The sequence below is a fragment of the Macaca mulatta genome, chromosome 20 (assembly GCF_049350105.2).
Source record: "Macaca mulatta isolate MMU2019108-1 chromosome 20, T2T-MMU8v2.0, whole genome shotgun sequence".
Lineage (NCBI taxonomy): Eukaryota > Metazoa > Chordata > Mammalia > Primates > Cercopithecidae > Macaca > Macaca mulatta.
The window spans coordinates 23,260,678-23,282,430 of record NC_133425.1 but is presented as its reverse complement, the minus strand read 5'-3'; the positions used below and the strand labels follow the sequence as shown (position 1 = coordinate 23,282,430).

Below are 21,753 nucleotides of genomic sequence, written 5' to 3'. Positions count from 1 at the left end.
GACTCAGCAATCCAACTTCTAAGAATTCACCCTACAGAAACACTTGCATGTTTGTAAAATGACGTGTGCACAGGGTTATTTGATGCAACGTTGGTTTTTTACCTAGCCAAAAAAAAAAAAGAAAAAAATGCAACAGAAACCATCCAAGTGTCCATCAGGTTAAATAAAGTACAGTACCATGAAACACAATGAAGCTGTAAGAAAGAGGGAGGGAGAGAGAAGGAAGGAAGGAAGGAAGGAAGGAAGGAAGGAAGGAAGGAAGGAAGGAAGGAAGGAAGGAAGGAGGGAGGGAGGGAGGGAGGGAGGGAGGGAGGGAGGGAAAGAAAGGCAGGAAAGAAGGAAGGGAGAAACCTTTCTACAAACTCATAAAGGAAGATCTCCGAGACATATCACATGAAAAAAGCTAGTTGTAGAACAATATGCATGATTGTGAATAATATGCTATCTTTTCTGTTAAAAATACAACAGAATGTGGCCAGGTGCGGTGGCTCACACCTGTATTCCCAGCACTTTGGGAGGCCAGGGAAGGTGGATCACTTGAGGTCAGGAGTTCAAGACTAGCCTGGCCAACATGGTGAAACCCCATCTCTACTAAAAATACAAAAATTAGTTGGGCCTGATGGTGCACACTTGTAATCCCAGCTACTCGGGAGGCTGAGGCAGGAGAATCGCTTGAGCATGGGAGGTAAAGGCTGCAGTTACCCGGGATCACACCACTGCACTCCAGCCTGGGTGACACAGTGAGACTCCATGTCAAAAAAAAAAAAGGCCGGGTGCAGTGGCTCACGCCTGTAATCCCAGCACTTTGGGAGGCCAAGGCGGGCGGATCACGAGGTCAGGAGATCGAGACCATCCTGGTTAACATGGTGAAACCCCGTCTCTACTAAAAATAAAAAAAATTAGCCGGGCGTGGTGGCGGGCGCCTGTAGTCCCAGCTACTCGGGAGGCTGAGGCAGGAAAATGGCGTGAACCCAGGAGGCGGAGCTTGCAGTGAGCTGAGATCGCGCCACTGCACTCCAGCCTGGGTGACTGAGTGAGATTCAGTCTCAAAAAAAAACAAAAAAACAAAAAAAAAAAACAGGAGAATACAAGAAGAGAATACCAAGAAAGTGCATATCTATATATACATACATATGTGTATATATTTGCATAAATACATCCAGAAGATGCCTAAGAAACTTATTCCGGAATGTGGGAGGGCATGGTGCATTTATATGAATAGGGAGCAACAGTTAAAGGGTTTACACTTTATACGTTTTCATATGGTTAGCTTTGAAACCATGTGAATGTATTACTTAAAAATTAAATTAGGCTGGGTGCGGTGGCTCAGGCCTGTAATCCCAGCACTTTGGGAGGTCGAGGCAGGTGAATCACGAGATCAGGAGATGGAGACCATCCTGCAACATGGGGAAACCTCATCTCTACTAAAAATACAAAAATTTGCTGGGCGTAGTGGCGGGTGCCTGTAGTCCCAGCTACTCGGGAGGCTGAGGAGGGAGAATCGCTTGAACCCTGGAGGCAGAGAGTTTGCAGTGAGCCGAGATTGCGCCACTGCACTCCAGCCTGGCAACAGAGCGAGACTCCTTCAAAAAAAAAAAAGTTAATTAACTAAATTTTTAAAAATTAATCCAATGTAAAAGAAAAAAAACTAGCATCCAGGACATAAAGACAAATCTCTATATGCTGGGTGTGGTGGCATATATATATATATGTGTGTGTGTCGAAACTTCTCAAATCATGCTCTTTTATATGTGCAATTCATTGTCAATTATGCCTCAATAAAGCATTTTAAGAGTTAATTTTATTTTTTCATTTTTAATTTCAATTTTGTTTTGTTTTATAACATAACAAATAGGACCAGAATTATGCATACAACTTATAAATAATTATATATATTTGTGTATATATATATATATGAGGGTGCAGGTTCAAAATTTTCTCACTGAAAAAGGCTTATAGTCACAAATGCGTGGCAACTACTGGTTGAAGCCAGTTTCAAACCCAAATACAGAAGCTAAGCCCACATGTTTAACTGCTACACTCTACTGCCCCCTGCTGGAAGCAGGTTTTGCATTGGGCCTTTAATTGACTCCTCTGGGTTAATGTCACAAATTTAATGAGGAAAGATTTTCCAAAGATCTACTTAGAACCAAACCCTTCTAAACCACATACACACACACACACACACACACACACACACACACACACACACACATATAGCAGGAAGCAGCCCCAGATCTTTCTGCCACACCAGCCTCGAGAGAGAAGAGAGCAACCTTTCGAAGTTGTGAAAGAGAAAAAACAAAAACGAAACTATCAGGCCAGAGTCCAAACTTTCCCTAACACCTTGAATGCCCCCTCAGGAGGCCATGGATGGAAACGGGTCTTCCCTAGAGGCCAAGATTCCCCCTCACCCTTTCTCCAGGTAACTAAGAGACTTAACACCAAGCCTCTGGCCAGGAATGGTGGCTAATGCCTGTAATCCCAGCATTTTGGGAGGCCGAGGTGGAAGGATTGCTTGAGCCCAGGAGTTCAAGATCAGCCTGGGCAACATAGTGAGACCCTGCCTCTACCAAAAAATAACACAAAAATTAGCCAAGCCTGATGGTGTGCACCTGTAGTCTCGGCTACTTGGGAGGCTGAAGCGGGAGTATGGTTTGAGCCCAGGTCGAGGCTGGAGTGAGGTGTGATCATCCCACTGCACTCCAGCCTATGGCACAAAGCGAGACCCTGTCTCAAAAAAAACAAAACGAAACAAGGCTGAGCACAGTGGCTCACGCCTGTAATCCCAGCACTTTGGGAGGCCGAGGCGGGCGGATCACCTGAGGTCAGGAGTTTGAGACCAGCCTAGCCAACATGGTGAGACCCCATTTCTATTAAAAATACAAAAATTAGCAGGGCATGGTGGCAGGTGCCTGTAATTTCAGCTACTCAGCAGGCTGAGGCAAGAGAATCGCCTGAACCCAGGAGGCAGAGTTTGCAGTTAGCCAAGAGTGCAGTGCCACTGCACTCCAGCCTGGGTGACAGAACAAGACCCTGTCTCAAAACAAACAAAACAAAAGCCAAACCTCTTGTCAGCCAGAGAGCGAGAGTTGCAAGGAGGAGTTGCCAGAATAGAACTATTCTGGCCGTAGTCCAGAGAGCTACTGTGAGTTCTGACAAAACCCACAGGCAGACCCTTGAGGACCTTACAAATGTCTCTTTAGTGGGTTTTTTTTGTTTTGTTTCGTTTTCAGATGGAGTCTCACTCTGTCACCCAGGCTGGAGTGCAATGGCACAATCTTGGCTCACTGCAACCTGCCTCCCGAGTTGACACCATTCTCCTAACTCAGCCTCCTAAGTAGCCGGAATTACAGGCGCCCGCCACCACACCTGGCAAATTTTTGTAATTTTGGTAATGACAGGGTTTCACCATGTTGGCCAGGCTGGTCTTGAACTCCTGACCTCAGGTGATCTGCCAGCCTCGACCTCCCAAAGTGCTGCGGTTACAGGTGTGAGCCACTGTACCCAGCCATCTTTATTGTTGTTTCCAAAGACTTCTAAAGTAAGTGAGCTCATTGCTTCAGTTTCAGCCACACTATGACACATGGTCAAGAACTCCCCTCCAATCCAGTTCCCATTTCAAACAATGTTCTATGAGGGGATCCACCCAGACCTGGGATCTGGTCTGCAGGATTAGGCAATGCACCCAGGATAATCCCAGAGCGTAAGTAGACAGTTCCATGATCCGAAATAAGCCACCACCCTGCAAATGTTACCACTATTATCATCAGTTTCCTGCTTCCACTGAGATCTAAAACTCACAGCAATATCATTCAGTCCTAGGGAAAAGAAAAAAAAAAACAAAACGTGTGCAAAGGATTTTCTCTGAAACACAATATAGCACGGAGGTTAAAAACTTCGGATTTGAAGTCAGATACGCCAAGGTTCAAAGCCTGGCTCTTTATTTTATTTATTTATTTATTTTTCTTTTTAAACACAGGGTCTCACCATGTTGCCCAGGCTAGTCTCAAACTACTGGGCTCAGGTAATCCTCCCCACATCAGCCTCCCAAAGTGCTGGGATTACAGGTGTGAGTCACCACGCCAGGTCCTGGTACTTTTTTTTTTTATTTTTTTTTTTCAGACCAGGTCTGCCTGGTTTTATACTTTATTTTTTTGTTTGTTTGAGACGGAGTCTCGCCCTGTCGCTAGGCTGGAGTGCAGAGGTGCTATTTTGGCTTTACTTCAATCTCCACCTCCCAGGTTCAGGTGATTCTCCTGCCTCAGTCTCCCAAGTAGCTGGGATTACAGGTGCACGCCACCACACCCAGCTAATTTTAGTATTTTTAGTAGAGACAGGGTTTCACCATGTTGGCCAGGATGGTCTCAATCTCCTGAACTTGTGATCCGCCTGCCTCAGCCTCCCAAGTGCTGGGATTATAGGCATGAGCCACCACGCCCAGCGCCTGGTTCTATAATTTAGCTTCTAAGTTGTGTGTCTAGGGAAAGTCAACTCTATACTTCTCTGAACCTTTTCTGTGACTCAATTTTGTCATAGATGAAATGGGGATAATAGTAGTAATTACCTTGTAGGATTGTTGTGAGAAATACATGACACTGTATATGCAAGGCTCTTTGTGCAGTGCTTGGCTCATGTCAAACACCCTGTATCTTTACTCTTATTGTTGTTACTATTACTGTTACTGTTTTTGTTTTGTTTTGGGTTTTGGGTTTTTTGGTTTTTTGTTTGTTTGTTTTTGTTTTTGTTTTTTTGAGGTGGTGTCTCGCTTTCTCACCCAGGCTAGAGTGCAAGTGGCACAATCTCGGCTCACTGCAGCCTCCATCTCCTGGATTCAAACGGTTCTCCCTCCTTAGCCTCTTGAGTAGCTGGGATTACAGGCATGCACCACCACGCCTGGCTAATTTTTGTATTTTTAGTAGAGACAGGGTTTTGCCATGTTGGCCAGGCTGGTCTCAAACTCCTGACCTCAGGTGATCCACCCACCTTGGCCTCCCAAAGTGCTGGGATTACAGGCATGAGCCACCACACACTTGGCCTGTTATTATTCTTCTCTACCATCTGTCATTCTTCACCATCTCAGTTTTTTCTTTTTTCTTTTTTTTTTTTTTTGAAACAGGGTCTTGCTCTGTTGCCCAGGCTGAAGTGCGATAGTGATCATTGTCCTCATGTCGGTCTTATCCTCTCCAGTTCAAGCAGTCCTCCCACCTCAGCCCACTGAGTAGCTGGGACCACAGGTATGTACCTTCATGCTCAGCCTTTTTTTTTTTTTTTTTTTTAAGCAGAGATGAGATCTTGCTATGTTGCCCAGGTTCATCTTGAACTCCTGGGCTCAAGCAATCCTCCCACCTTGGCCTCCCAAAGTTCTGGGATTACAGGTGTGAGACACTGCACTTGGTCCATCTTGATAGACTGAAAGAGCTCACTCAGATAGGTCGGTGGACCATGTGGGTTCTTCAAGGCCTGAGAATTGGGTTATTTACTTCAGCCAGTCATGCATGTCTCACCATTCCAAAGTTCTAGAAGTCAAGAGAACTCACAAGGATATCTCAGGACCAGTTACACACCCCCAAATTTAGAAAATACAAGCAAATATCAGAACTAAAGATGACCATTGCAGCTGCTTAAAATCAAAGCACTGATGATTTCCTAAAATAGCATTTCCCAAGCCAAGAGCAAGATTCAAGATCCCAAAGTCTAAAACCATGTCCCTACTGTCAGCCAAGGAAAAGTGTATAGATGGAGAAGATAGAAGAGGGAAAAAAAAGGCCAGGCACAGTGGCTCATGCCTGTAATCCCAGCACTTTGGGAGGTGGAGGTGGGCAGATCACTTGAGGTCAGGAGTTCAAGACCAACCTGGCCAACATAGTGAAACCCCATGTCTATTAAAAATACAAAAATTAGCTGGGTGTGGTGGTTTGTACCTGTAATCCCAGCTACCGGGGAGGTTGAGGTGGGAGAATCACTTGAACCCAAGAGGCAGAGGTTGCAGTGAGCCAAGATCACACCACTGCACTCCAACCTACGTGACAGAGTGAGACTCTGTAAAAAAAAAAAAAAAAAAAAAAAAAAAAAAAAAAAAAAAGGAGAAGAAACCATGTAGGATAATAAATATTATTAAAAAAAAAAAAAAAAAAGAAAGAAAGAAAGAAAAGAAAAGAGGGAAAGCTTTCTGGCTTTCAGTTTTTCCAAGATGCCAATTGTCCTCATTTCCCCACCTGTGTAGTTAAAACCCATGGGAGAATTCCTCCATCAAGAGGTTAACCCCCTCGTTCTAGGGGAGAAGTGGAGGGATATGTCTATTGCCTGGGTGTTGCATCTCCCGGCTCAGAGAATACTATCTTATCACACTTAGACTGGTGGTTCTGCAACTCTAGGATGCATCAGAATAGCCTGGAGGATTTGCTAAGGCACAAATGGCTAGTTTCTGACTCAATAGATCTGGGGCGGGACCAGGAATTTGTAACAAGTTCCCAGGCTGTGCACTAGAAACAAGTCTCAGCCTAATCAGCCAGAAGAGAAATGATTTGCAGAAACTCAGCCCACTTGAGATACGAGCTTACTCTCAAGTACAGGCTTACTCTCAAGAAGTCCTTTGATTCTCTCAGGTTTTCTTCTCAAAGCTTGGGCATCCGGCACATTTTTAAAATTATTTTATTTTATTTTTATTTTTTGAGATGGAGTCTCGCTCTGTCGCCTAGGCTTAAGCACAGTGGTGCGATCTCAGCTCACTGTAACCTCTGCTTCCTGGGTTCAAGCTATCGTCCCGCCTCAGCCTCCTGAGTAGTTGGGATTACAGATGCCCGCCACCGTGCCCGGCACCATGCCTGGGTCATTTTATTTTATTTTATTTTATTTATTTTTGAGACGGAATCTTGCTCTTGTCGCCCAGGCTGGAGTGCAATGGCACGATTTGGCTCACTGCAACTTCTGCCTCCCGAGTTCGAGCAATTATCCTGCCTCAGGCTCCCAAGTAGCTGGGATTACAGGCACATGCCACCATGCCTGGCTAATTTCTGTATTTTTAGTAGAGACTAGGTTTCACCATGTTGCCCAGGCTGGTCTCGAACTTCTGACCTTGTGATCCACCAGCCTTGGCCTCCCAAAGTGCTAGGATTACAGGCGTGAGCCACCGCACTCCACCAAACCATGGTATTTTAGTTTGATTCCTCTGGAAGCAGAGCCTGAGACAGGGCTTCCGATGCATGGGGTTTATTCGTTTATTTCTTCTGGAAGCAAATGTAAGGGAGTAAAAGGGAAACAGGGTAAGTCAGGGAGAGAGATGGAGCAAAGATGTAGTCTCAGGAAAAGTCTAGCCTTGGTCTGATCAGTGAGGGTTTCTAGGGCATAGGCTATAGTGCAGTAAGGTTCTTCCTGGAGAACAGGGGCGGGGCTTTTCTGAGGACCACAGGGTTGGGTAACTTCCAGGAGAGGCAGCTCGCATCATCCCAGGGCAGTGTTCTGGGGAAGGGAGACCACTATAGGCTGTAAACAGCCAACACTCACTGCAGTTGGGAAATGCGGGTGGGATCCCACTGTGTCTGCTATGTGAGGCAACTTATTTGACTCTGCAGACATTCTACTTAACAGATTTGTTGCTCAGCAAGCTCGAGGCTGAGACGTAAGGTTTTGCTTGTTTTAGTAATTAGGTTTTCTTTTTCTTTTGTTTTGCGGCAAGATCTCTGTCATCCAGGTTGGTGTGCAGTGGTGTGATCACAGCTCACTGCAGCTTCGACTGCCTGGGCTCAAGCAATCCTCCCGCCTTAGACTCCTGAGTAGGTGGGACCACAGACATGTAGAACCATGGTTTGATTTTTTGTAGAGTGGAGTTCTCACTGTGTTGCCCAGGCTGGTTTCGAATGCCTGGGCTCAAGCAATCCACCTGCCTCAGCCTCCCAAAGTGCTGGGATTACAGGCATGAGCCACTACACCCAGCCAGGTTTTCTTTTCAATGTTTGTATATTTTATTAAGAAAATTAAACAAAACCATTGTTTATGAAATCCATCATATTTTTACCATAAGGGCATAAATCTATGTGTCTGCTTCTTCACTGGTTTTTAACCTTTTATTTGAGTATCACGTATGATGTACTAATACACTTTTAACAACTGCCTCTCCAAGTGTAGCACCGACACGCATATTTGTTGATATTTTTGTTTACATAAACAACTAGGAAGAGAAAAGTGAAATGAAGTTTTTTTGGAACTTTACTCATTTTTCAATGATGAAAGGAACGTCTTTGTTGAGTCAGATAATAGATTTCAAACACAAGGAGAATATTTCCTTGATTTTTTTATGTCATTAACAGACACAACACTTCTAAAAAATATTTTCTGCCGGGCGCGGTGGCTCACGCCTGTAATTCCAGCACTTTGGGAAGCCGAGACGGGCGGATCATCTGAGGTCAAGAGTTCAAGACCAGCCTGGCCAACATGCTGAAACCCCCGTCTCTACTGAAAATACAAAAATTAGCCAGGCGTACTGGTGCATGCCTGTAGTCCCAGCTACTCAGGAAGCTGAGGCAGGAGAATCGCTTGAACCTGGAAGGCAGAGATTGCAGTGAGCCAAGATCACACCACTGCACTCCAGCCTGGGAAAGAGAGTGAGACCCTGTCTCAAAAAAAAAAAAAAAAAAAAAAAGTTTAGGGGGTCAACAAAATATAAATCAAGACCCAACTTGTAGCATCTGCTGACTTCCATGGTAAAAACACTTGCACCATAACTGATTCCAAGATGGTAATGTGATGTCACTGGCATGGAGTTGGGTTATAATTCTATGTAACCCACCATTCCATATTAATAGTATTTCCACCATACAGATACCATAGATAGAAAGAGTCCCAAGTGTGCTCAGAAGCAACAGTAAAAGAATTAGAAAATAAATTTTGAGTATTTATTACTTTCGTCTTTAATGTATTAAATTGTAAGTGTGTATACGTTAATTGTTAATGATGTCTGGACGTGATGGCGCCTGCCTGTAGTCCCAGCTACTGGACTTGGGAAGCTGAGGTGGGAGGATCGTTTGAGCTGGGGAGGTGGCGGTTGCAGTAAGACAAGATCGCACCACTGCACTCTCCAGCCTGGACAGCAGAATGCAACTGTCTTTAAATAAATAAATAGATAAATAAATAAATAAATAAATAAATAAATAAATAAAGTGTTCATGCCCCCTCCATCTGTATCAAGAAATACAATGCAGTTAGATCCCCCAGGAGCCTCCCTCCAGCCTCCGCAGAGTAGCTACCCCGTTTCTTTCCCCCTCTCTCGCTTCTCCGTGGGTAACCAATACTTCTAACAGCTTGGAACCCTTGACTTGCTTTTGTCATTCCAATGGAATCATGAGCCTGCAGTTTGAAATGTCACCAGTAGAGGCCTCTCGTGAGGCAAAACAGAAATCTACAGGACTCCGCCTCTGAAAAACCCAGTCCCGCAGGACTTCCGGCCTTCCTCAGACTTGAGGAGATGGTTACTCACGCCCGGGGCGGGGAGGAGAGTGAAATGACCGAGCTCTGACTGTGCGTGGGTGAGTCCTTGGAGGAGATATGAGGCCACAGTGTTCCCTGGGGGAGATAAAGGAACCAACTTTGGCCTTAAACCCCAGTGTTGACCGGGACTGGTGGCTCAAACCTGTAATCCCAGCACTTTGGGAGGCCGAGGCGGGCGATCACCTGAGGTCAGGAATTCAAGACCAGCCTGGCCAACATGGTGAAACCCCGTCTCTACTAAAAATACCAAAAAAAAAAAAAAAAAAAATTAGGCGTGGTGGCGGCCACCTGTAATCCCAGCTACTCGGGAGGCTGAGGCAGGAGAATTGCTTGAACTTGGGAGGCGGAGGTTGCAGTGAGCCGAGACTGCGCCATTGCACTCCAGCCTGGGCAACAAGAGTGAATGAAACTCCGTCTCAAAAAAACAACAACAGGCCGGGCGCGGTGGCTCATGCCTGCAATCCCAGCACTTCGGGAGGCCGAGGCGGACAGATCACGAGGTCAAGAGATCCAGCCCATCCTGGCCAATATGGTGAGACCCCCGTCTCTACTAAAAATACAAAAAATTAGCCGGGCGTGGTGTCGGGCTCTTGTAATCCCAGCTACTTGGGAGGCTGAGGCAGGAGAATCGCTTGAACCCGGGAGGCGGAGGTTGCAGTGAGCCGAGATCGCGCCATTGCACCACTCCAGTCTGGGCAAAAACAGGGAAACCCCGTCTCAAAAAAACAAACAAACAAAACCAGTGTGTTGTGCCAGCGAATTAGCATAGCCCAAATGAGCACCAAGGACTGCTTCTGCCCAGGCAACAGGACCAGCTCCTTTATTTGAAGCCTAAACCTTAATCAGCTCATTAGTTCACACCACCCTGATCTAGAAGAAGCAAACCCGTGGAAAAACGTATCAAGGGGAAAATAGAGGTAAGGAAATAGAACATAGAGATTAAGCTCGCAGACTCCAACGGACCTATGTTTGAATCACAGCCGCATCACTTACTAGCTTTGTAAATTTGGACAAATTACTTAACTTCTATGAAACTTAGTTTGCTCATCTGTGAAATGGAGGCAAGAAAACCTTCCTTGCAAATTAGCGATTAAGTAAATCACATATGTGCAGCAACAGTGACTATTTTGAGGAGGATGAAAGGAAGACTGTCATTTGGTTTCCAAAGACATTCCAATCCACTGAATTTATGATGTGCAGAACTGGCAGGGTATGCGAACAAGGGAATTAAAACTGCTCCAGGCCAGGGGCAGTGGCTCACGCCTGTAATCCCAGCACTTTGGGAGGCTGAGGCAGGAGAATTGCTGATTGCTTGAGACCGGGAGCTCTAGACCAGCCCAGGCACACTCCAGTCTGGGCAACAGGGAAAGACACTGTCCCCAAAATTATTTTTTAAAAAACATTTATGCATAATAGTATAAACAGCTCTTTCATTTGGTCAAGGACATATTTGCATATTAGTGCATACATGCATATCACATAGCTACATCTAATTTTATATAAATGGGATACATAATTAGAGTATTTTCTATTTTTAGTAGCTTTTTTCTTTATTTTTGCTGGTTTTACTCCTTCACTAGTATAATACTCCCTCCAGCCTACCACAAAACCCTTGTTAACAAACCAGTATATTACATTCTGTATTTTTCTCCATGCTCATATAAAATAACTTACAAACATATTGCAAAGTTTTACAATATGTTTACAAAAAGAAGTTCCTATAAGGCTGTTTTCTCATCTTGCAATTCTCAATGTGACTCAAAGAAATTCTTCTGAGTCAATGACTGTACTCTACTTTTTTTTTTTTTTTTTTTTTTTTTTTAGACAGGGACTCGCTCTGTCACTCAGGCTGGAGTGCAGTAACACAAACGCAGCTCACTGCAGCTTTGACCTCCTGGGCTCAAGCCATCCTCCTGCCTCAGTCTCCCACGTAACTGGGACCACAGGTGCATGCCACTACACCTGGCTAATTTTTTAAATTTTTTGTAGAGACAGGTTATCACTTTGTTGCCCAGGCTGGTCTCAAACTCCTGGGCACAAGTAATCCTCCCTCCTCGGCCTCCCAAAGTGCTGGGATTATAGGCATGAGCCACCACGCCCAGCCTCATATATATATGTTTCTTTTGGAGACAGAATCTCACTCTGTCGCCCAGGCTGGACTGCAGTGGCGTGATCTCAGCAGCTCACTGCAACCTCTGCCTCCTGGGTTCAAGCAATTCTCCCGCCTCAGTCTCCCAAGTAGCTAGGATTACAGGCACTGGCCACCACATCTGGCTAGTTTTGTATTTTTAGTAGGCCCAGGGTTTCACCATATTGGCAAGGCTGGTCTCGAACTCCTGACCTCAGGTGATCCGCCCACCTTGGCCTCCCAAAGTGCTGGGATTACAGGCATGAGCCACTGTGCCTGGCCTCCAATATGTTATTTTTAATGGCTGCATAATACTTCAAATTGCAGATGTTATACAGTTCAGGCAACTATATCTCTTATTTATTTATTTATTTATTTATTTATTTATTTATTTTTGAGACAGAGTCTCACTCTGTTGCCCAGGCTGGAGTGCAGTGGTGTAATCTCGGCTCACTGCAACCTCTGCCTTCCGGGTTCAAGTGATTCTCATGCCTCAGCCTCCCAAATAGCTGGGGCTACAGGTGTGCACTACCACACCCAGCTAATTTTTGTTTTTGTTTTTGTTTTAGTAGTGACAGGGTTTTGGCATGTTGGCCAGGCTGGTCTCGAACTCCTGGTCTCAAGTGATCCATCCACAACAGCCTTCAGTCAGCTATTTCTCAATTGAAGGATACTTTCATTTTTTCCACTTGTTTGTCACTAAGAACAACGCTACAGTAAGCACATTGATATTTCTACCATTATAAACCTGGTGCTTTTATTTTTGTGGAAAAGATCCCTTAGAGTGGGGTTTCCAGGTCAAAGGAGTTAGGCATTTTTTATTTTTACCAGTTGTTAACAGATGCCTTCAAATATGTAACAGGCCAGGCATGGTGGCTCAGACCTGTAATCCCAGTACTTTGGGAGGCCGAGGCAGGAGGATCACTTGAGGCCAGGAGTTCGAGTTTCTTGCCTGGACAATATAGCAAGATCCCCATCTCTACAAAACATTTTTTTAAAAACAAAAACAAAATAACCAAATAAGTCTGTAACAATTTACATTTCCACCAGTACTATGTGAGACTGTGCTCTTCCCCATATCCCTGACTGCAATAGGTTTAGCCTTCTTTTTGTTTGGGTTTCCTTTTCTTGTTCTTGTTACTTTTTTTTTTTTTTTTTTTTTTTTGAGACAACATCTCACTCTGTCATCCAGGCTAGAGTGCAGTGACGCAATCATAGCTCACTGCAACCTTAAACTGGGTTCAAGTGATCCTCCTGCTTCAGCCTCCCGAGTAGCTGGGACTACAGGCACATGCCACCGTGCTCGGCTAATTTTTTTCTTCTTTTCTTTATCTTATGGACATTTTCAAACATTTTGAATGCAAACAGAACAGTATGATGAACCTCCAAAAACGCATGGCTTAGCTTCAGCAATTTTCAATATTCTTTTATTCCCGCAGCCTTCTTTTTAATTTTTGCAAATTTATGGGCATAAAGTGATATACTTGCTGTTACTTTTTTAATCTTGTTTTTACATTTCTCTGACTGCTAGTGATTTTGAGCACATTTTCACATGTGTGGAGCTGATATTATGTAAGAGCCTATTCATAGACTTTGCATATTTTTTGGTTGGTTGTCTTTTTCTTGTCGATTTATAGGAACAGTTTGTATTTAATAGATGTTAATCCTTTACTTATCTTCCATGTTGCCAATATTTTTTCTAATCCGATGTTTGTCTATGGTGTCTATTCTAAAGTTTTAAATTTTTATATATTTCATGTGTATCTGTTTTTTCTTAAAGCTTCTATATTTTCTGTATTGCATAAGAAATTCCCCACCACCACCACCAAGTGCAATCTGGTAGTTTAGAAAGTTGTTTGGCAAAATGTACTGAAGCAGAACATACACATTTCCCATGACCCAGAAATTTTGCTGCTAAGTATATACCCAACAGAAATGCATAGATACATTCATGTACAGACATGTACAGCCGGGCACCGTGGCTCCTGCCTGTAATCCCAGCACTTTAGGAGGCTGAAGCAGAAAGATCACTTGAGGCCAGGAGTTTGAGACCAGCATGGACAACATAGTGAGACCTCTGTCTCTACAAAACAATAAAATAATTAGCCAGGCATGGTGGTGGCACACACCTGTAATCCCAACTTCTTAGGAGGCCGAGGCAGGAGGATCACTTGAGCCAAGGAGTTGGAGGCTGCAGTGAGCTATGATCAACATACTGCACTTCAGCCTGGGCAAGAGAATGAGACTTTATCTCTAAAAATAAAATATAAAATAAAATAGTACAAGAATACTCATAGAACTATTCATAAAAGCCAAAAACTAGTGGGGAAGAAAACTAATGCCCATCAACACTACAATGGTGCAGCCATAATAAAGAACAAGATCATGTCCTTTGCAGGGACATGGATGGAGCTGGAGGCCATTATCCTTAACAAACTAACACAGCAACAGAAAACCAAATACCGCATGTTCTCACTTATAAGTGAGAACAGATAGAGGGGAACAACACACACTGGGGCCTTTTGGAGGATGGAGGTTGGGAGGAGGGAAATGATTAGGAAAAAATAACTAATGGGTACTAGGCTCAATACCTAGGTGATGAAATAATCTGTACAGCAAATCCCCATGACATAAATTTACTTATGTAACAAACCTGCACTCGTACCCCTGAACTTAGGATAAAAGTTTTAAAAAATTAGAATGGATAAATAAATTGTGGCATAGTCATACAATGTGATGCTATATGGCAATGAGAATGAACTACAGCTACACATCTTACAAAAAATAATACTAAAAAGGAAGCCAGACATTGAAGAGCACATGCTGTATGATTCTATTTATATAAAGATCAAAACCAGACAAAAATAATCTATGGTGTGGGAAGTCCGGGTAGAGGTTACTCTTGAAATGGGGCACAAGGAACTTTCTGGGGGAGTTGGTCAAGTTCTGTTTGTTGATCTTTGCACAAAAAACAGAACACAAACAATCACAGTCAAACAGATGTGTTCACTGTAGGACCTGTGATTTGTGTACCTTCTGTAGGTATGCTGCACTTCAATAAAAAGTTTACTATAAAATACAAAATAAATTTCCCCATCTCCTAGCTCCTAGATCATTCACATAGTATTGTAAACCATCCTCAAAGATTTTTATTGTCTTACTTTTCACATTTACTTTTAATCCATGAGAATGTATTTTGTATATTGTGGTAGGCAGGCTTCTAAGATGGCCCCAATGATTGTCACTTGCTGGTATTCATGACCTTGTGTCATCTCCTCTCTGTGAGTGGAGGCTGGAACTGTCTTCTGACAAATAAAATATATCAAAGTTAGACCAGGTGCAGTAGCTCATGCCTGTAATCCCAGCACTTTGGGAGGCCAAGGCAGGAGGATCACTTGAGATGGGTTTGAGACCAGCCTGACCAAAAGGGTGAAACCACATGTCTACTAAAAAAAAATACAAAAGTTAGCCAGGTGTGGTGGTGCGCACCTGTAAACCCAGCTACTTGGGAGGCTGAGGCATGAGAATCGCTTGAACCCGGGAGGCAGGAGTGGCAGTGAGCTGAGATCACACCACTGCACTCCAGCCTGGGCAACAGAGCCAGACTCTGTTTCAAAAAAAAAAAAAAAAAAAAAGACAGGGGCTTAGAATATGTTAATAGGGTATCATTTCTGAGATTAGGTTACAAAAGACTGTGACTTCCACCTTGCCAGCATCTCTGCTTTCTCTATCATCTCTCTCTCTCTCTCTCTCTCTCTCTCTCTCTGATGAATTAACTTGCTATGTTATACACTGCCCTTTGGACAGGCCCATATGACAAGGAACCAAACAAGGGTGGACCAATACCTCTTAAGGAACTGAGGCCCTTAGTCCAACAGCCCACAAAGAAATGAATCCTGCTGTCAATCATGGAGTGAGCCTGGAAGTGAATCCTCCCCCAGTCGATCTTTAAGATGAGCATAGCCCAGGCAGACACCCCGAGGGCAGCCTTGCTGGACTTGCAGCACTGGGCCCTGCTAAGCCATGCCCACATTCCTGGCCCACAGAACCTGTGGAAGAAGAACTGCTGTTGTTTTCAGCCAGCAGTTTTGGGGGTACTTTGCTCTGCAGCCATAGAAAACTAATGCACATGTGATATAAGAAAGAAATGTTATTTCTTCCTGATAGATAGACAGTTCTGCCAAGGCATTCATCAAATAGTCCAATGAATTAAACTGTTGTCTTTAGCTGAGTGTGGTGGTGAGCACCAGCAGTCCCAGCTACTTGAGAAGCTGATGTGGGAGGATCGAGTGAGCCCAAATTTCAGGCTGCAGCGAGCTATGATCATGCCACTGCACTCCAGCCTGGGTGACAGAACAAGACCCTATCTCTAAATAAATAAATAAATAAATAAATAAATAATAAAAATATCATCTTTGACATTTATTCAATTATCACATACTGATATTTATTTCTGGATTCTTTGTTCAATCCAACTCATATATTTATTTATTTGTCAATTCCTGTGTTAAAATTATATTGATGCTGTGGTTTTGCAGTATGTTCTGATATCTAGTAAAAAATAAGCCCCTTTCCAGCCAGATGTGGTGGCTCACACCTGTAATCCCAGTACTTTGGAGGCTGAGGCGGGCGTATCAGGAGGTCAGGAGATCGAGACCATCCTGGCTAACACGGTGAAACCACGTCTTTACTAAAAATAAAAAAAATTAACCGGGCATGGTGGCGGGAGCCTGTAGTCCCAGCTACTCGGGAGGCTGAGGTAGGAGAATGGCGTGAACAGGGGAGGCGGAGCTTGCAGTGAGCCGAGATCGCGCCACTACACTCCAGCCTGGGCGACTGAGTGAGATTCCCCCTCAAAAAAAAAAAGCCCCTTTCCCATTTTTCTTTATTCTCACACTTTTCTTGACTATTCTCAAGCATTTATTTTATTTCAAATTTTGCATCTTTAATTTTTGTGGGTACACGGTAGTTGTACATATTTATGATAGGGTACATGAGATGTTTGGATACAGGCATGCAATGCGAAATAAGCACATCAAGCATTCGTTCTTGCATATAATCTTTATTTTAGCCAATTTTTAAAACCTTGGATCAAAAAAATTACATGATACTTATATTTTAATTTGGAAAGAATTTTTTGGTTTGTTTTTTGGAGGGTTTTTTGTTTGTTTTGTTGGGGAGAATTTTTTGTTTGTTTTTTGGGTTTTTTTGTTTTATTTTGTTTTGTTGTGCTTTGTTTTTGTTTTTAGAGACAGGGTCTCACTCTGTTACCCACGTTGGAGGGCAGTGATGCAATTATTGCTCACTGCAGCCTCAAACTCCTGGGCTCAAGTGATCCTCCCACTGCCACCACACCCAGCAATTTTTCAAATTTTTTTGTAGAAACAGAGTCTCGCTATGTTGCCCAGGCTGGTCTCAAATTCCTGGCCTCAAGCAATCCTCCTGCCTTGGCCCCCCAAAATGTTGAGATTACAGATGTGAGCCACCACGCCCAACTTAATTCAGGGAGAATTAACGTATTAATTATATAAAATTTTCCCATGCAGGAACATCCCTTTATATTTGTTCACATTTTGTTTTATGTCTTTCATAAGATTTTAAGGTTTTCTTTCTGTAGGTCTTGTGCCTTTCTACTTAAATTTATTCCTAAGCATTTTCCTTTCAGTGCTATTATGATTGGAGTATTTTTTGTTTTCTATTTCTGTTTTCTCTGCTCTGTTGCTAAAATAGGAGAAAAGCTATTGATGTGTGTATAGATCTAGAGATTTCAGAGCCCTTGAGCACACATTGAGGTGCAGGGAAGAAATAGAACTTTTTTCTTTTTAACTTTATAAAATTTATCAACTTTGTAAAATCTTATAGAACTTCATAGACTTTATAAAATGTAACTTTTATTTTAAGCTCCATTTGTGCAAGGTGGAAGAAATTCAATCCCATCTGGCTCCTCCTAGCCTTTTTCAGGGTAGGTTTAAGTTCCGTGGAGCCTACACAGCACCAGCAGGCAAGAGGGCACGGGGGTCTGGTCACCATCTGTACCAGCGGGCAGCCCCTGAGATGCCAGTGGCCTCTGCTGCATCGCCTGTCCTTCCCCTCTGAAGTCTCCCTCCTCCCTCTTTCCCTCCCTCTCTCTCTCCCCCTCTCTCCTGCATGCTCTACCTCTCTCTCCATATATATATACACACACACACACACACATACACACACACATACATGCATATATGTATTGTGTACATGTATGTGTGTGTGTATATATATACACACACATGTATATTTGAGCACATGTGTTCTCTCTCTGCCTTTTTTTTTGAGATGGACAGAGGGACTCTCACTCTGTCACCCAGGTTGGAGTGCAGTGGCGCAATCTTGGCTCACTGCAACCTCCGCCTCCCAGGTTCAATCGATTCTCCTGCCTCAGCCTCCCGAGTAGCTGGGATTACAGGCACCCGCCATCATGCTGGCTAATTTTTGTATTTTTGTAGAAATGGGGTTTCACCATATTGGCCAGGCTGGTCTCAAACTCCTGACCTCAGGTGATCCACCCTCCTCGGCCTCCCAAAGTGCTGGGATTACAGGCGTGAGCCACCTCACGCGGCCTCTCTCTGCCTTTCTGTTTTGAGCACGCATGTTCTCTCTCCTCTTTTCTGAGCACGCATATTCTCTCTCTTTACCTCTGTCTCACTCTTTGTTCCCTCTCTCTCTCTTTCTCTATCTCTTTCTTTTGAACATGCATGCTCTCTGTCTCTATCTCTATTTCGAGCACACATGTTCTTTCTCTTTACCTCTCTCTCTCTATATACACATATATTTTTTGAGCACACGTGTTCTCTTTCTCTGTCTCTATTTTGAGTGTGCATATTCTACTTTTTTTTTCTTTTTTTTTTTTTCTTTTTTTTTGAGATGGAGTGTCACTCTGTCACCCAGGCTGGAGTGCAGTGGCTCGATATCATCTTACTGCAACCTTCACCTCCCAGGTTCAAGCGATTCTCCTGCCTCAGCCTCCCAAGTAACTGGGACTACAGGGATTACAGGCACCCACCACCACACCTGGCTAATTTTTTTTGTATTTTTAGTAGAGATGGGGTTTCACCACGTTGGCCAGGCTGGTCTGGAACTCCTGACCTCAAGTGATCCACCTGCCTCAGCCTCCCAAAGTGCTGGGTTTATAAGCATGAGCCACCCTGCCCAGCCTCTATCTCTCTTTATCTCTATTTTGGGCGCACATGTTCTTTCCATCTCTCTCTACATATATATTTTTGGGCACACGTGTTCTCTGTGTGTGTGTCTATTTTCAGCATGCGTGTTCTCTGTCTCTATCTCCATCTCTATTCTGAGCACACATGTTCTCTCTCTCTCTTTCTAATTTCAACACATATGTTCTCCATCTCTATGTGAGCATGCGTGTTTTCTCTTTATCTCTACCAATCATCTCTCGCTCGCTCCCTCCTCCAAGCCACTCTCAGGCACTGAGGCACGTGGTAAACATCCACCCACCCACCTCCATGCCACAGTGGACAGTGGGGACCCCTCTAATGGGCCCCTCTGCCCCAACACAGAATGCAGCTTCTCTTCTGGAGTCTTTCTGCTTTCCCAGGCTCTCCCCAGGAAGCAAAATGCAGAGCCCCTCTGCTCTTGGACCCCACAAACCTACATGGGGTCCCATCCTTGGATGAGGGACTGCAGGCCTGGGTCTCCCTTCCTCGGGGACCTGGAGCAGCTTCTCTCTGTTCCTTCCTATTCTCCTTCCTCTCCAAGTCTGGAAAATCTTTTCCAGCCTCATTTAGTGTCTGAAATATTTTTTTTTTTTTTTTTTTTTTGAGACAGAGTCTCACTCTGTCGCCCAGGCTGGAGTGCAGCTCACTGCAACCTCCGCCTCCAGAGTTCAAGTGATTCTCCTGCCTCAGCCTCCCAAGTAGCTGGGATTATAGGCACGCACTACCACACCTGGCTAATTTTTGTATTTTTAGTAGAGATGAGATTTCACCATGTTGGCCAGGCTGGTTATTGTCTCAAATCTAGGCTCCTAACCTGAGTTTTCTGAAAACTCAAAAGCTAGAATTTTCATTTATCTTTCTGCTTCTCATCCATTTGCTGAGGTAACAAAATTTAGGGCTGACTTGCTTGAATGGAAGAAGGACTGTCCGGGTAAATGAAACTCTGGAGTGGAAAAAACATGTAAGTATGTCAACATAGGATCCCATCATACATATAGGCATAGGGAGAAGAAACCATTGGCGGAAGTATGACAGAATGTTAAAGGGGTGCTGTTTTCAAATGGTGGACCCGTGAATGAACTTTTTAAAAAATTTGTATTTATTATTATTAATTTTTTTTTTTTTTTTTAATGGAGTGTTGCTCTGTTGCCCAGGCTGGAGTGCAATGGCGCAATCTCGGCTCACTGCAACCTCTGCCTCCAGGGTTCAAGAAATTCTCCTGCCTCAGCCTCCCGAGTAGCTGGGATTACAGGCATGTGCCACCACGCCTGGCTAATTTTTGTATTTTTAGTGGAGACAGGGTTTCACCATGTTGGCCAGGCTGGTCTCAAACTCCTGACCTCAAGTGATTTGCCCACCTCAGCCTCCTAAAGTGCTGGGATTACCGGATGAGCCACTGCATCCGGCTGATTATTATTAATATTTTTGAGATAATGTCTTGCTCTTTAGCCCATGCTGGAGTGCAGTGGTGCAGTCACAGCTAACTGCAGCCTCCAGCTTCTGGGCTCAAGTGATCCTCCCACCTAAGCCTCCTGAGTAGCCGGGACTACAGGTGTGAGCCACCACACCTGTCCAAATATTTTGTTATTTAAATTTTTCTGAATTTTACAAAGTTTCTAGAATGTATATTACTTTTATCATCACATAAACACACACACACACACATTTATTCCAGTTCATTTGCAGTTTGTATTTTATGCAAGTCAAATTTTTTGCATGAGAAATGCCTGAATCCAAGCATAGTAAACACAATGTACATTTCAAAATAATGCAGAGTGTACAAAATATAGAGCAGAAAGGAGGGTTCGTTCACACACTCAGTAGCTTGGGTTAGGTTCTACAGTGGCAAGCAATCACTTTTTTTATAAAGTTAGGACTACTGGGCCAATTTAGGGATATTGGAACAGCTAAGCATGAAAGAGCAACCAAGTAAACCAAAGACGTCATGATGTACATATTTCTTTGTTTCTGTTTTGTTTTGTTTTTTATTTAATTATTTATTTTGAGACAAAATCTCACTCTGTTGCCCAGGCTGGAGTGCAATGGCGCGATTGTGGCTCACTGAAACCTCCACCTCCTGGGTTCAAGAAATTCTCCTGCCTCAGTCTCCCAAGTAGCTGGAATTATAGGCATGCACCATCATGCCTGGCTAATTTTGGTATTTTTAGTAGAGACAGGGTTTCACCATGTTGGCCAGGCTGGTCTCAAACTCCTGACCTCAGGTGATCCTCCCACCTCGACCTCCCAAAGTGCTGAGATTACAGGTATGAGCCACCACGCCCAGCCTGTTTTGTTTTTTAGAGACAGGGTCTCACTCTGTTGCCCAGGCTGGAGAGCAGTGGTGCCACCTGCAGCCTGGAACTCTTGGGCTCAAGGGATCCTCCTACCTCATCCTCCCAAGTAGCTGGGGCTACTAGTGCACACCAGCGTGCCTGGCTTATTTCTTATTTTTTGTAGAGACTGAGGTCTTGCTATGTTGCCCAGGCAGGTCTTAAACTCCTGAACCTGGCATGGCTTAGTGTGAAATAACTTTCATAAAAATCCCAACCTGTTCATAGGAAACCCAGCCTAAAACAGTGGTGTAGTTCCTTCAGATGGTCAGCTAGGAGGTCCAAGCTGGATAAGGACAAAGAAGGGGCTGACAGAGTGGGAAAGAGACTGAGGGATGAACTTACCATGTAGGTCAGGGCACAAGGATAAGGAGAATGAAACGGTGAAACTGTTGCATGGAGAGGAGGCTGCAATCAGAGAAAGGGACGTTGGAACTAAGTGGTTCTGAGTGTGACAAGGGCCCAGGACATAACGTGCAACTGTGGCGTGAGAGATAAGGTCTCCAAAAAGGTACAGCCACTGAGAGGCTGCAGTGCTGGCTAGGCTGTACCTTGGACATTGAAGACACCAAGGAGAGTGACAGGATTTGGGGTGGAG

At 44.0% G+C, this 21,753-nt stretch overlaps 1 protein-coding gene across 6 annotated transcripts in view; it reads left to right on the top strand.

Moving 5' to 3' along the window:
* Positions 1 to 9,424: 9,424 nt before the first annotated feature.
* ERN2 (endoplasmic reticulum to nucleus signaling 2) overlaps positions 9,425 to 21,753 on the top strand; it is a 41,087-nt gene continuing 28,758 nt past the window's right edge. For 2 of the 6 annotated variants that reach the window (XM_077986549.1, XM_077986547.1), the window contains exons 1-2: positions 9,438 to 9,524; positions 9,921 to 10,018. The gene's annotated coding sequence lies outside the window, so the exon portion shown is untranslated. Of the gene's footprint in view, positions 9,525 to 9,920; positions 10,019 to 21,753 lie in introns of all 6 variants that reach the window. The other 4 variants (XM_077986554.1, XM_077986548.1, XM_077986546.1 and 1 more) reach the window with 4 other exon arrangements.